Here is a 12,463-nt window from a genome sequence, read left to right as displayed (position 1 = left end):
ATTTCACCTGTATTGAGTCAAAGTTGAAAATGATAGTAAAAAAAACAACCAAAATGTCTAATGTATTCAAGATGAAAATTATATTTATATAAACAAAATTCTGATTTTTCAATTTTTTAAACAGGGCTGATCAGTAATTAGTACAGCTAAATACAAACAGAACAACACTTATACGATGAATATATTATATCGAATATCATCCAAATTGATTACTATGGCATTGTGTTGTTTATTTTACGAGTTCTTGAGAAGTTATGTTTACTATTGTTCTTGATATTTTTCGCGTATTTTTGTACATTTGTGTTTATGTATAAATGTTAGATCGTTCACGTTTCCCACTTTCTGATAACACAGTACAACAGAAAAATCATTGTATTTCGTTTTTTTATAAAACTTTATATTTTTTAGTGTATGTGTACAAAAAAAATATGTAGGTTATAGCATTTGTGCCAAAACTGCATAATGGATTTTTTCGTGCACTCCAGAAGATCTGAAAGTGTTTTGAAAAAATTCCAATGTAATTATTTTTTGTTTAATTTTTTAGAATAAAAAGTTATAATGCTACTATCAAAACCAAACTAGTTAAATGATTAAAGTTTGAAAGAATACTATTTAACTTAAAAAAAATCAAATTCCATCCATGATAACAACTTTATTTGCCTGTTTTAGTATAATGATTAAAAAATATGTAAAAACGAAGTGACGTTTTTGGGCAAAGGAAAGATCTTGGGATAATTCGACACGGTCAAAGGGTTAAAAAAAATTGTGCCAAAATTGGGTTGGTCCTAAAAGGGTAAAATTATTTTTTAAGATTTCAAATAGCGTAATAAAGCATTTTAAGCACCTAGTTTATGTTATCGTCCTTACCTAGTTCAAAACTTAATGATTACGTACCCAAGGAAGAGAATAATGTAATTGAAGGCAAAACAATAAATGTTACGCTGCTACTGCATTACATTTGATACACTAACTATCGTATACAATAGTAGTATGTAAATGACGGTCCGGCGCGTGGCTTCTAGCTGAGGTGCTGAGGAGCCGACCGCCATCGTGGATTGTGACGTCACGGCGCCCATCTCGGATGACCTTGACCTTTGACCTTGCCGGCCATCTTGAGTCCGCCATCTTGGATCCTCCATTTTGTTTTACGCCATTTTTAATGATGACGGCACCATTGCAATTTCCGTTAGGGCAGTCATTTTGAAAATCTGTAATTTTTATGTTGGAAAATCGGGAAAAATTTAAAAATCCATAAAAAATTAAGTAATTTAATGTAAAATAAATATTTAATAAAAAATATTATATGTCTTTATAAAAAACGCACACTTGTGCCATGGAGCTCGGAGTCCTCGGATCGAACCCGGCAAGGTAAAAAAAAATAAGGCGGCAGGTCCTTCCCCACCACTTATGCCAATGTATATAAATTATCAGCTAGTATGATGTCATGTCCACCAACTTGAAATTTCTGTAACTAATATCCGATTTTAATGAAAAAATTATAAAATTTATAAAAAAATTAATAATCAAATTTTACTAAAATATTATAAAAAAACACCGTTGCACTTTTCGTTAGGGTCGCCAACTTGTAAATCAAAATTATAATCCAATTTTAAAGTAAAAATTCTAGAATAAAAAAAAAACAATTAATACAATTTTAATAAAATTCTATAAAAAACACCGTTCACATTTTGTTACGGTCGCCATCTTGTAAGTCAGTAATTTTCCGATTTTAATGGGAAATGACTTCAAATTTATAATAAAATATAATTAATAAAATATTAATAAATATTATTCAAAACTCAACGAATGGTAATGGGAAACAGAATATCACATTTATTTAAGATATTGTTATATTCATCACTGGCCGAGAATAAAATAAATGACGGAAATCTATCGCACCAATCATAATCATAATAAGTGAATTATTTTATGATTTTCGGAATTTTCCCTTATTTCTAGGTCAATAAATACAAAATTCCAAGATGGTAGCCTCATCGTTTTATGGGAGGTTGGCAGTAGAGGAATTTAAGCTGCTTTTTAGGATTTTGACATAATTTATAAAATAAGTATTTTTTTAAAATAAAAAATAATTCTTTTGCATCACCCAGGGATTCAAACAATGACTGGAATCGATCGAATAAATCAGTAAATTATTTGCAGAATTTTTTATGAATATTGGATTTTTTTACCGAATTTCTAGGTAAATAAATACAAATTTCCAAGATGACTAAAAATTTCAAGATGGCAGGCGCCTCAGCAATAATAAATGAACATAGCACTCTAGCGGCCAAACACTAAATTAACATGGTGGTATCAGACTCTAGCAGACGAAAACAAGATGGTGGCCTCCAGCATACAAAAACAAGATGACGGACATGACATCATAGTAGCAGGCGATATATATAACTTGGCATTAGTGGTGGGACGTCAGTCGGTCAGTGGCTTCCATGTAGGAAGGGTCTATTGTAATTTTTTTTGACCTCACCGGGTTCGAACCAAGGACTTAAGAGTGTTTGAATAAAATTTTATTAACTTTTCATTAATTTTTTATAAATTATATTTTTTTCCAAATTTCAAGCATAATAATTACGGATTTTCAAGATGGCGACCATAACGGAAATTGCAATGGTATCATCATAATCCAAGATGGCGGTCATGGCATACTAATTCCTAAAAACTGCTTATCGGAGGCTGTAGATATGGATTCTTAAGCCATTTTTAGGAATTTCGAAGCCGTTGGCATATTTAAGGACTAAAACGGGAAATTTTCCTTCGAAACGGGAATATTTTTTCATGATATCGAAAAAAATTTATTTTTAAAGTTTTTTGAGATATTTTTTCGGAATTTTCTTTCCTAAAAACTGGAAATTTTGGTTGATTATGATGAGTTTTAAGCAAGTTTTGGCAAATTTTGGTCAATTTTAAAGATCAAGGTCAAAGGTCAAGGTAATCCAAGATGGCCGCCATGACGTTAAAGCAATCGGTCATTGACCCGCTCCAAACTCCACAGCCTGAATCCTGTCCCTGAAGCCCCATTTACGTACTACTTATATACTCTTCTAAGCTGGAATGTATTCTTTAATATTTGCAAACATTCTACAACTTTCTAGAACATTTTTTTAAATTTTAGAACATCAATTACATTATCGAATTAAATATTATCTGTTGTAATAAAAAAATTGTTTACTTCGTTTAGTAATTTATTACGTTTAATGTAAACGTGTTTCTCACTCCTCATCTGTTTTATTTATTCGTTGTTCTTTCCGTTTCTTCACTGGCAGTATTCCTCATCTTTTACGTTTCGGCAGTTTACAAAATGTTCTGGATACTTTTGATACAGAAATCTTATTCGATGGTCGAGAACGATCTGATCAAATATAAATATTATTTTACATATTCAGCTAGGCGACGTGCGTCTAAGCGCGAACAAGGTTGCAGAGTCACGGAATTTGTGCCCCAACTGGCAAAGGGGGGTGGAAAAAGTGGGAAGCAGCAGTATACCAGCGACCGCACTGGAGGAAACCTTGCTGCCCGGAGAGGAACAGGGAGTTGTGAGGGAAATGTGCCTACTGCAGCTGGGTTACAGCTACCTTAGGCGGTTGTGACTGGCTCTGAGGCCTTGTGCGTGGCAGGTGCCTCGATGGACCAAAGACAATGGAGAGGCCGTGTGCATGCCAGCCTGCTTGTAGGCGCGACACGCGTCGTGCCACATGACAGGAGTCAAGGCTGTTCCATGGGGAAAAATATTTTTAAAATTTAAAATTTGGAAATTGTTTTTCTTATTAAAAGTATTATTAAGAACATAATAAATGCATGATTTTTTTTTAGAATTTTTTTTTATCAAGTTATTAATGTTTTTTTCACTTATCACTTATTCGAAGTAATTGCGATAGTTATTTGTATTTCATGTATAAAAAAATTTGAGTGTGTTTAGAAACCTACTACCTTTGGATTATAACTTTCATTCAGTCGTAGTGAATCACCTTATCACAAAAAAAAAAATATATACACTTTTCAGCAAAAAAAAAAGTAATTTTTACACATGAGCACCAAAAATTAATTAATTCACGTTAGCATTTCATTATAACATATCAAAACCCCATTTTTCTTCTTCTATAAATAAAATTTTGGATGTAAACCGTAAGTTCAACGGTTCTTCTGTAGTTTTCGAATTAGTAATCCAAGCAGCCTGCCTCGCGCGAGAGCTTGTTCGCGGCATTTGCCGCGAGCCGCGCGTCTGTCCACGGGCCCAGCGCGTGGCGCGCCTGGCGGCGACACCGGCAACTACGTGCACCTCGCAGGCGATTGCCGCGCAAATCTCAGTTGAGCGATTTGTTCAGCTTCGTGTGTGAATACAGTGCCGTGCACAGCCTTAAAAAGTGGGGGGTGAGGTTATAAAATTTCGCCCCCCCCCCCCCCCAAACCACGTCATTATTAGGCGATTGAAGAAAAAAAATCAATAATAGACAAAAAGTTTTATTTTTAATATCAATACTTCAGTAATTTGACCATGTTGTTTGGTGTAAATTTTAAACATACACGTGTTGACAATTTTCCAATTTCTCCAATTAATATATTTTACAATGTTTAACCCTTTTTCAATAGTGCTAATAGTCTCAAAAGCAGAAATAGTATACTTTTAGCATATAATAATATTCTTCAAGAAAATAAATTTATTTTAAACAAATCCAACTTAACATTCTTCACTGTACTTATTTTTAAATCTTACAATGAAAATATGTTATGGATCATACCACAAAATAAGATATAAATAAAAATTTCTTTTTGCAGAAGAACTGTATACATAAACTGAGAAATTTTTTCAGTGCAGGCGACGTGTCTTAATAGCGGCAAATTGCTCTATAACTGTATCAAAAGATAGGTTGCGAGCAATGTCACTTTCTATTGAGAGTATTGCCAGCCCAGATAACCGTTCTTGGGCAATGGTGGATCGCAAGTAGTTTTTGATGAGTTTCAGCTTGCTGAAACTTCTTTCGCATGAGGCTATTGATACTGGAATAGTCAATAACAATTTATATGCCGTAAAAGATTCTGTGAAAGCTTCCTGCAAGTCATTGTTTACAATTATTTGAATTACATCTTTGGGTTTAGATTTTGGTGGAAGTTTGTCAGCCAGAATGTTTCTTAAAGAAAGAAGCTCGGAATAGAGGCCACTGTCCAAGTCCCGCTCGTAATGTCTCGTCAGCTGTTCACAGGATTTCTGTAAATCATTGCTACTTAGTTTCATGAGTCGGCAGGGATACATGAATGAAAACATGTTCGCTACGTCTCTAAGGCCTTCAAATCTTTCGGAAAGGCTTGCAATGATCCTGTCCAACATTCTGTTGTAGATATTAACTTGAAAGCTTTATTCTTGTCTGTAATTGGCTCATATTTAGTTAACTCATCCGAAAATGATACCTTTCTTCTTTGTCGTTTTTCGGAGAGTTGCTCGGATACTCCCAATTTACTTGCAAGTTGTATGGCTTCATACATGAAACTGCTGAACTCATTTGCTCTCATATTCTGTATATTCTTGGTCGAAGACTGGAGAAGATCAGCTGCAGTCAAAATATCACAATCTGCCTTTTGCAAGTATTTGCTTGTTATATTCAGCAACGTTAGGATTTTTTCCCATATAACAAGCATCACAATGAAATCAAATTTTGATATATGACTCAAAAGACCATCACAGTCACAGTTCTCACTGCCATCTTTACTTTCTGACTTGATGCACTTGAGAACATCAATGATTTTTGGCAGGGCTTTTCGGAGATTGCGAATTGGAGCAAGTCGGTCTTCCCAACGTGTGGTGCAGACTTGCTTAACTATGACTGACCTTTTTGGCAGGCTATTGTCTTGTTGATTTTCAGGTATTTAATCATTTGTGTTTTGCAGCATATCTTCAGTTGGGTCACATTCATGAATTCTTTCAGAAGCCATAGCTGGGTCTGAAGCTTTTATGAGCATTTCCCACCGATGGTTACTTGAAGAGAAAAATGTGTACAACTTCTGTACTACTCCAAAGAAAGTTACTATCTCAGGATTAACTTTAGCCGAATCTGCTATGACGAGATAAAGAGTGTGAAGTGCACAGTGAACATAAACAGCCAACAGATTTTGTTCTTTGATACGTGCTTGTACTCCAGAAGAATAGTCCTTCATTACTGATGCACCATCATAGCTTTTCCCTCTACAGTTAGCAATATCCAGTCCCAGATTTTCCAAGAAAGAGAGAATTTTAACCACGAAGTCAGTGGCTCTTGCTTCATCTCCTGGTATACAGATGAATCCAAGGAATGACTCGGTGACTTTGGAGAACAGCCAGCAACAGAAACAATAAAGTCTGTCATGTTTCACTGAGTAATGGATCCAGCTACGAGCTATTTCTTTGCCAGTTTTTGGATGCCTTTGTTGGTAAATAGCAGGGGTAAAATGGCCCCCATACTTATTTTTAGGAAACTGACATTGGTCCTTTGTTGGCTGACAAGGCCCTACTTTGAGTAGAAATTTCTTGGTCTCAAAATTAAGTTCGCTGCCAGATCTGCCACCATAATATATTGGATCACTTGGCCACTTTTGACTGAGCAGATTTTCAAGTTCTGTGTCGTTGCCTATCTCATTAGTTTGGTTCGGTAGAAAGTCTATTAGTACTTTTGGAGATGAATCCAAATTCATCAGAGAGGTCAACGGAGTATCATCTTGAACTGCACAATTCCTTAATGAGTTATCTAGATTTTTTTCAGGGTAAGTTGTTTCCCTGAAATAAAATAAAATTGATAAAAATTGAACAATTAACAATAAACATGTTTCGTATAAACAAAAATCCTGAAACAATACTTACACAGAAATGAGCCCAGATTTCCCAGTAATTGAACTGCTTGCTAGTTCTGGTATTGTAGATACTATTACTGCTTCAGAAAAACCTTTGGAACTCTTCAATGTTTTTATTTGTGGGAAGTCTGTTAAAGTTTGAGCTGGATCAAAATCCATCACAGAGTTCAAAAAAGTATAATCTTGAACTGCAAAATTCCTTAATGAGTGTTCAAATTTTTTTTCAAGGGAAGTTGATTCCCTGAAATAATTTCAAATTGATAAAAATTGAACAATTTACAATGAACATGTTTCGTATAAACAAAAATCCTGAAACAATACTTACAAAGAAATGAGCCCAGATTGCCCAGTATTTGAACTGCTTGTTTGTTTCGGTATTGAAGTTGGAAATATTTCTTCAGATAAATTCTCAGAACTTCTTACATGAATTTGTAACAACTTTTCACTTACAATTGAACCTTAAGTTTCCACAGATGTAGATATAGATGGAGCAGGGCCTGTGCCTGGATTTAAAAATGTTAGCAAAGAAGCTCGTTGTATCTTCTTCGTCGTGCAGTCGCTTTTGCCGCTTTCGCTGAGCTCCAGAAAGTTTAGCATATTTCCGCTTTGCAAGAGGGTGTGAGTCCATATCTGTAAAATTAGGTAATTTACTATACTGACGCAATCACTGTGTAACACATAGACTACATATAACTTACATACTTTCCGAGCCAATAAAAATAAGTTATTTTCTAAAATGTTTAGGCAAAATAGATTTTTTAATATAAAAATATAAACTCATCAATTTTTATTTTAATATCAAATTGTATAATCTTGATTGTTTGATTGAGATATTGAAATGGGTCAGGTGTATGTTGTGATTTATTTATTATTGAATTTTATAATTGAGCCACGAATACTTCAACTCTGATGGCCTAAGATTTTATTTTTTGGTACGTTGATTTCGCATTTAAATAATATTATGTACCTATCTCAAAAATGTATTTTTGCGAATTAGTAACCAACGTTTTTTAATGTTTCATGTAATCTCGATGCCTTTAAGAAAATATTGTTCAATTTTAATGCATTTGTTTTTAAGATATGAAAATCAGCACTCAAACAGTTAATTATAATACAATTAACTAGAGCTGTACCTATTCACAAATTTTTGCCGATACGCCGATATGCCGATACACACATACAGATGTTGCCGATACGCCTATTCCGAACCGATACAAGGGAAAACACTCTTTTTCCCCCGCCACATGATCGTACAGCACCACAAATTACACGTGCTTTACTTTAATTATCTTGCATAATTTCATACAGTTTTTTATTTTAAATTTTGTTTGGACGTATTTGTGGTAACTTAAGTTAGTGCATTGCCATCCTAATTTTGTTTACATTAACCTTTGGCCTACTACAAACCAAAATTAGGTGTAACTTCTGTGCAAGCACCATACTCTAATTTTGTAGAATAAGCAGTTTCTTAAAATACTTTTAAATATCCTCTCTCACATAAATAATATTCAAACCATGTATAACTGAGAAGCAATAATAAGAAACATCTGTCTATTTAACTGTCCAAAACAATAATAGTGCACGTAAATGTGAACACAAATGAATAGCAACTTACGAAGAATTATAGAAGATTTACCATAACTACAGCACAAAACCCAATATTTACCTTAAGTTAATTATCTTAAAAAGAACAAGATTCTGTGAAAATACCGTAATTACTGCAGAAGCATGATAAGCTACCATATTTGCACTATAGTTACCGTGACACTGAGATGTATAATGGGTAAATTACACATTGTATGTTCTTTGTTCTATGTTAATTTCTACTTGTGGATTTCCATTATCTTTTAAATTTAAGTTTTAAACTTGAAATGAGTTATTAAAAAAACTTCCCGGTCAAGCATTTTTTTCCGCAGCTATGATGTGAACAAATAATTATTTTTTATATCTATCTTTACCGTGATGGTAGTTATTTATTTATGATGCATTAAAATTAAAAAAAAAAACATTACTGATAAAAAAATGTTAAATTTTGATAAGAACGGCTGGCAAATGTTTCTAAGAAATAATGCCAGTTGAAAGAATGCAGTACTACTATGAAAAGTGAAAAGGGTACTCGTAGATTTTAAGGTTATGGCTGACACTTTCGTTTTTCAGTAATATCAGCCGAAAATTAACAAGCGCATTGGAAATCGTCAGAAACGCCGATTCTACTAATATCGGCAAAATCGGCTTCTGCCGATTCGTATTGGTACAGCTCTACAAGTAACTACAATAATAAATTATGTTTCAGTATTCCATTATGCAGTTTGACCGAAGATGTCATGCAATTAACAGCAATAAAACACCATACAAAAGGACATTGTATAGAGGTACTTACTGGACATGATGCATAGAAGTAAAACAGAAATATAAATCTCTCATTAGAAATAGAAATACACCCATTCATACATCTTACACAACCACAACAACACACAATATTAACAAGTAAATGATATTGATTTCATACTAAAAGAAAGGAGCACTTACGTAAAAGTGCAATGAACAGTACTTACCGATGCTGCGCTCTGTTGTTGGAAGTGAGAGTTGCCAGTATGTTGAATTATGTATGTGACGTTGACGTAAAGAGACGTAATTAATATTAGTATTTGTTCTGTTAAGATGAGGTGGTTGTTGACTTTTAGTGCTTACAATGATTACTTTATCAGTTATTACATTAAATGAAACAGTTTTACAAAACTAATTAATTATCAAATTTATTTTGAAAATAAATAAAAAAGATAGCCGTATGTACATACCTCCTTGATTTTTCGCCTCCTGTAGAAAATTTCGCCCCCTCTGTCGATTTGTGTGGGGGGAGAAAACACCCCCCAACCCCCCCACTAAGCACGGCACTGTGTGAATACATTTGCTAGTTTTAAGTTACTGTTACTTTCTGAATTTATTAGTACATTTTATCTAAGGCTGGAATCACAGTAACTAAACAAGAGTTTTGATTTTATGATTACTGAAGTCTCGTATTGTTTTTTTTGTTTCACTAACCACTGTGCCATCACAATAATAATATTGATTAATCCTTTTAAATATTGTATTTAAGAAAATATTTTTAACAAAAAAACAGTAAAATAATAGTAATTTTCGGTTACTATGTTTTATAACTTCAAAAATTGTAATATCTCTTTGAGAAATATTTAATATTTATGAATGTTATAAAGGTACCAACAGCTGTAAAATTATTCTTCTCATTTATAATTTAAGTAACAACACTTAAATGGATTATAATTCGTTGTCTTTATTGTCAAAATCAATACTGTTGTAATGTAAAATTATGTATGATGTATTGAGTTAAACACATTCTCTAGTTTTGAACATTTTTATGCGAGGAGAACTTTCCCAGCCTTCGTTGTAGATGCACGTACTTTATTTGAGATGCACAATTATGTGGATTGTGTTTGAGTATTCAAAACTTTTGATACATACACTAACTAAATGGCTTTCACCCTTGTGTACTTAACTATCAGTTATCCTATCTTGATTAAGTTTGCTGTTATTATTATTTTTTCATTATAAAAATAAATTAAAGTAAGTTCTCTGTCTGAATTCTTGTCAGCTCTAGAAACTTTTTGAGTGAATTGACGATAATCATTACGTTTAGAAAGCCACTTGAATAAAATGACAGTATTACTAAAACAGTTGTATTATTTACCTAGACCACTGTAGTATTGCTCGCTCTGAATCGTTATCCATGTTAAAAAATAATTTTCGGTGTACAAAGAGGGAAATTATTTAATTTACCACTTACATTTCATAAAATTCATTAAAATGAATTTGCGAAACATAACAAAAACTCATAAAAATCGTGTCAAAATCTTAAATTACATAAATTTCCGGCAGTACCTATTATTTTATAGTTTTTATCTGTTAGGAAAATAGTTTTTTTCATTCTGTTGGTTACTTTTGTGTGAAAAGATAAAATCGGAAGATTTCCATAGTTTAAACATTTTGTTTTAAAATATAATAACAATAAGTAATAAATAAATCAATAAATGGTTATGGTTTTAATAAAACAAACGAATGTTTCATTTTATTTGTTACAAATGACAGCCGATTAAATAACATTACAATAACCTATCAATTTTTAAACCAATTTATATGAATTAAATGACAGATTACGAAACTAATAAATCATAGAAAACCATGATATTATCACACACTAAGAGGGGGGGGGGGGGGGGAAGAACCAAATGAATATGGCTACCAAAGAAATACGAAAATAATTATTTAAATTTATTTTTTATTATAACCATAAGGTTTGCCGATATCATATAGAGCCTATCAGTGGTGGATCCAGGATTTTGGTTTGGGAGGGGCTTGACCCAGCTGAGGCTAGGCTTTATCAAGGCAAACACTAAAACAATAGTGGACCCAGATGCTTTTGGAGGGGGCTTGAGCCCCTTAGCCCCCCCCTCTGGATCCGCCACTGGAGCCTATTATTTGCGCAATTACATGTTCCTACGATACACTAATTTTCATCAAGATCGGTCAAGCCGTATTTGAGTTTTAGAAGAACATACAGACAGACCGACAAAAATATTTTAATTAGGGTCAGTGAGTTATGAAACGAATATACATTACAAAATTTGACAAAAATAAATAAATGTACAGATAGAACCTACAGATTTATAAAGTAATATAGATAAACCTATATATCGGACTACGGACTTTCCATACTTCAACGGCAAAATCTGTACATTTAAAGAAATGTTCCTTATTTCATAGTCATTTGTCAGCATATTTACGGAGATTTCTAAATAAATTTTTACTGGTACTTTCCATATTTTTACGGAATTTGTTTTAAACAGTGTACCTAAATCCTAGACTATTCGCATTAGAAGCTTTATTAAAAAAATTCTATATTTCTGTGACGGTATATTGAAATTATAAAAACCTATATCTTACAGTTCCAAGTTACAGACACCGAATAAATGTTGCATTTAACATATTTAACAGATTCCACGATCATGCGAAACATACGAGTAGATAGAATAGTAATTTTTAAATAGTCACGCTTCTTTTCACAGGCAAAAATATTATCCTTAAAGAATTACTATAACATTAATTCTTAGCAATGGCGCATGTCCAAAAACTTACATCAAGTCATTAATTATTTATACAACAATATAAAATATTGACAAATGCATTTACATTTAAATTCGAACTGGAATATACATGACATTAACTATGTCATATTTGTTTTATTGTAAAAATGTTTTGTTGTTGTTTTATCTCTTGTATGTGTACTATATCAGTAGTAGTGTCTGTAGTTTTCATTGTGTTTATGCTGCTTCTTTTCATTATTTTTTTGGTGTTATCTGCATGGTGGGTGTCACTTTTCATTTGACTCACGCTGTTAGGTTTAAAAAAAAAATCAAAAATAATTAAACAATACTTTATCCGTGTTGCTCCTGCTTATTTTGTGTTATGAATTTCGAGGTACTGTACTGATAAATATTTACTAAACAATACAAAATGTATGTTAAAATTTCGCCAATGAATGTTTTTATTTTTATTTTGTACTGCACTAAGAATCTTGTAAATGAGACATATAAAAAAATAAAACGTTTTCATA

Source organism: Bacillus rossius, chromosome 8, assembly GCF_032445375.1.
Source record: "Bacillus rossius redtenbacheri isolate Brsri chromosome 8, Brsri_v3, whole genome shotgun sequence".
Lineage (NCBI taxonomy): Eukaryota > Metazoa > Arthropoda > Insecta > Phasmatodea > Bacillidae > Bacillus > Bacillus rossius.
Note: the sequence above shows the minus strand (reverse complement) of the source record.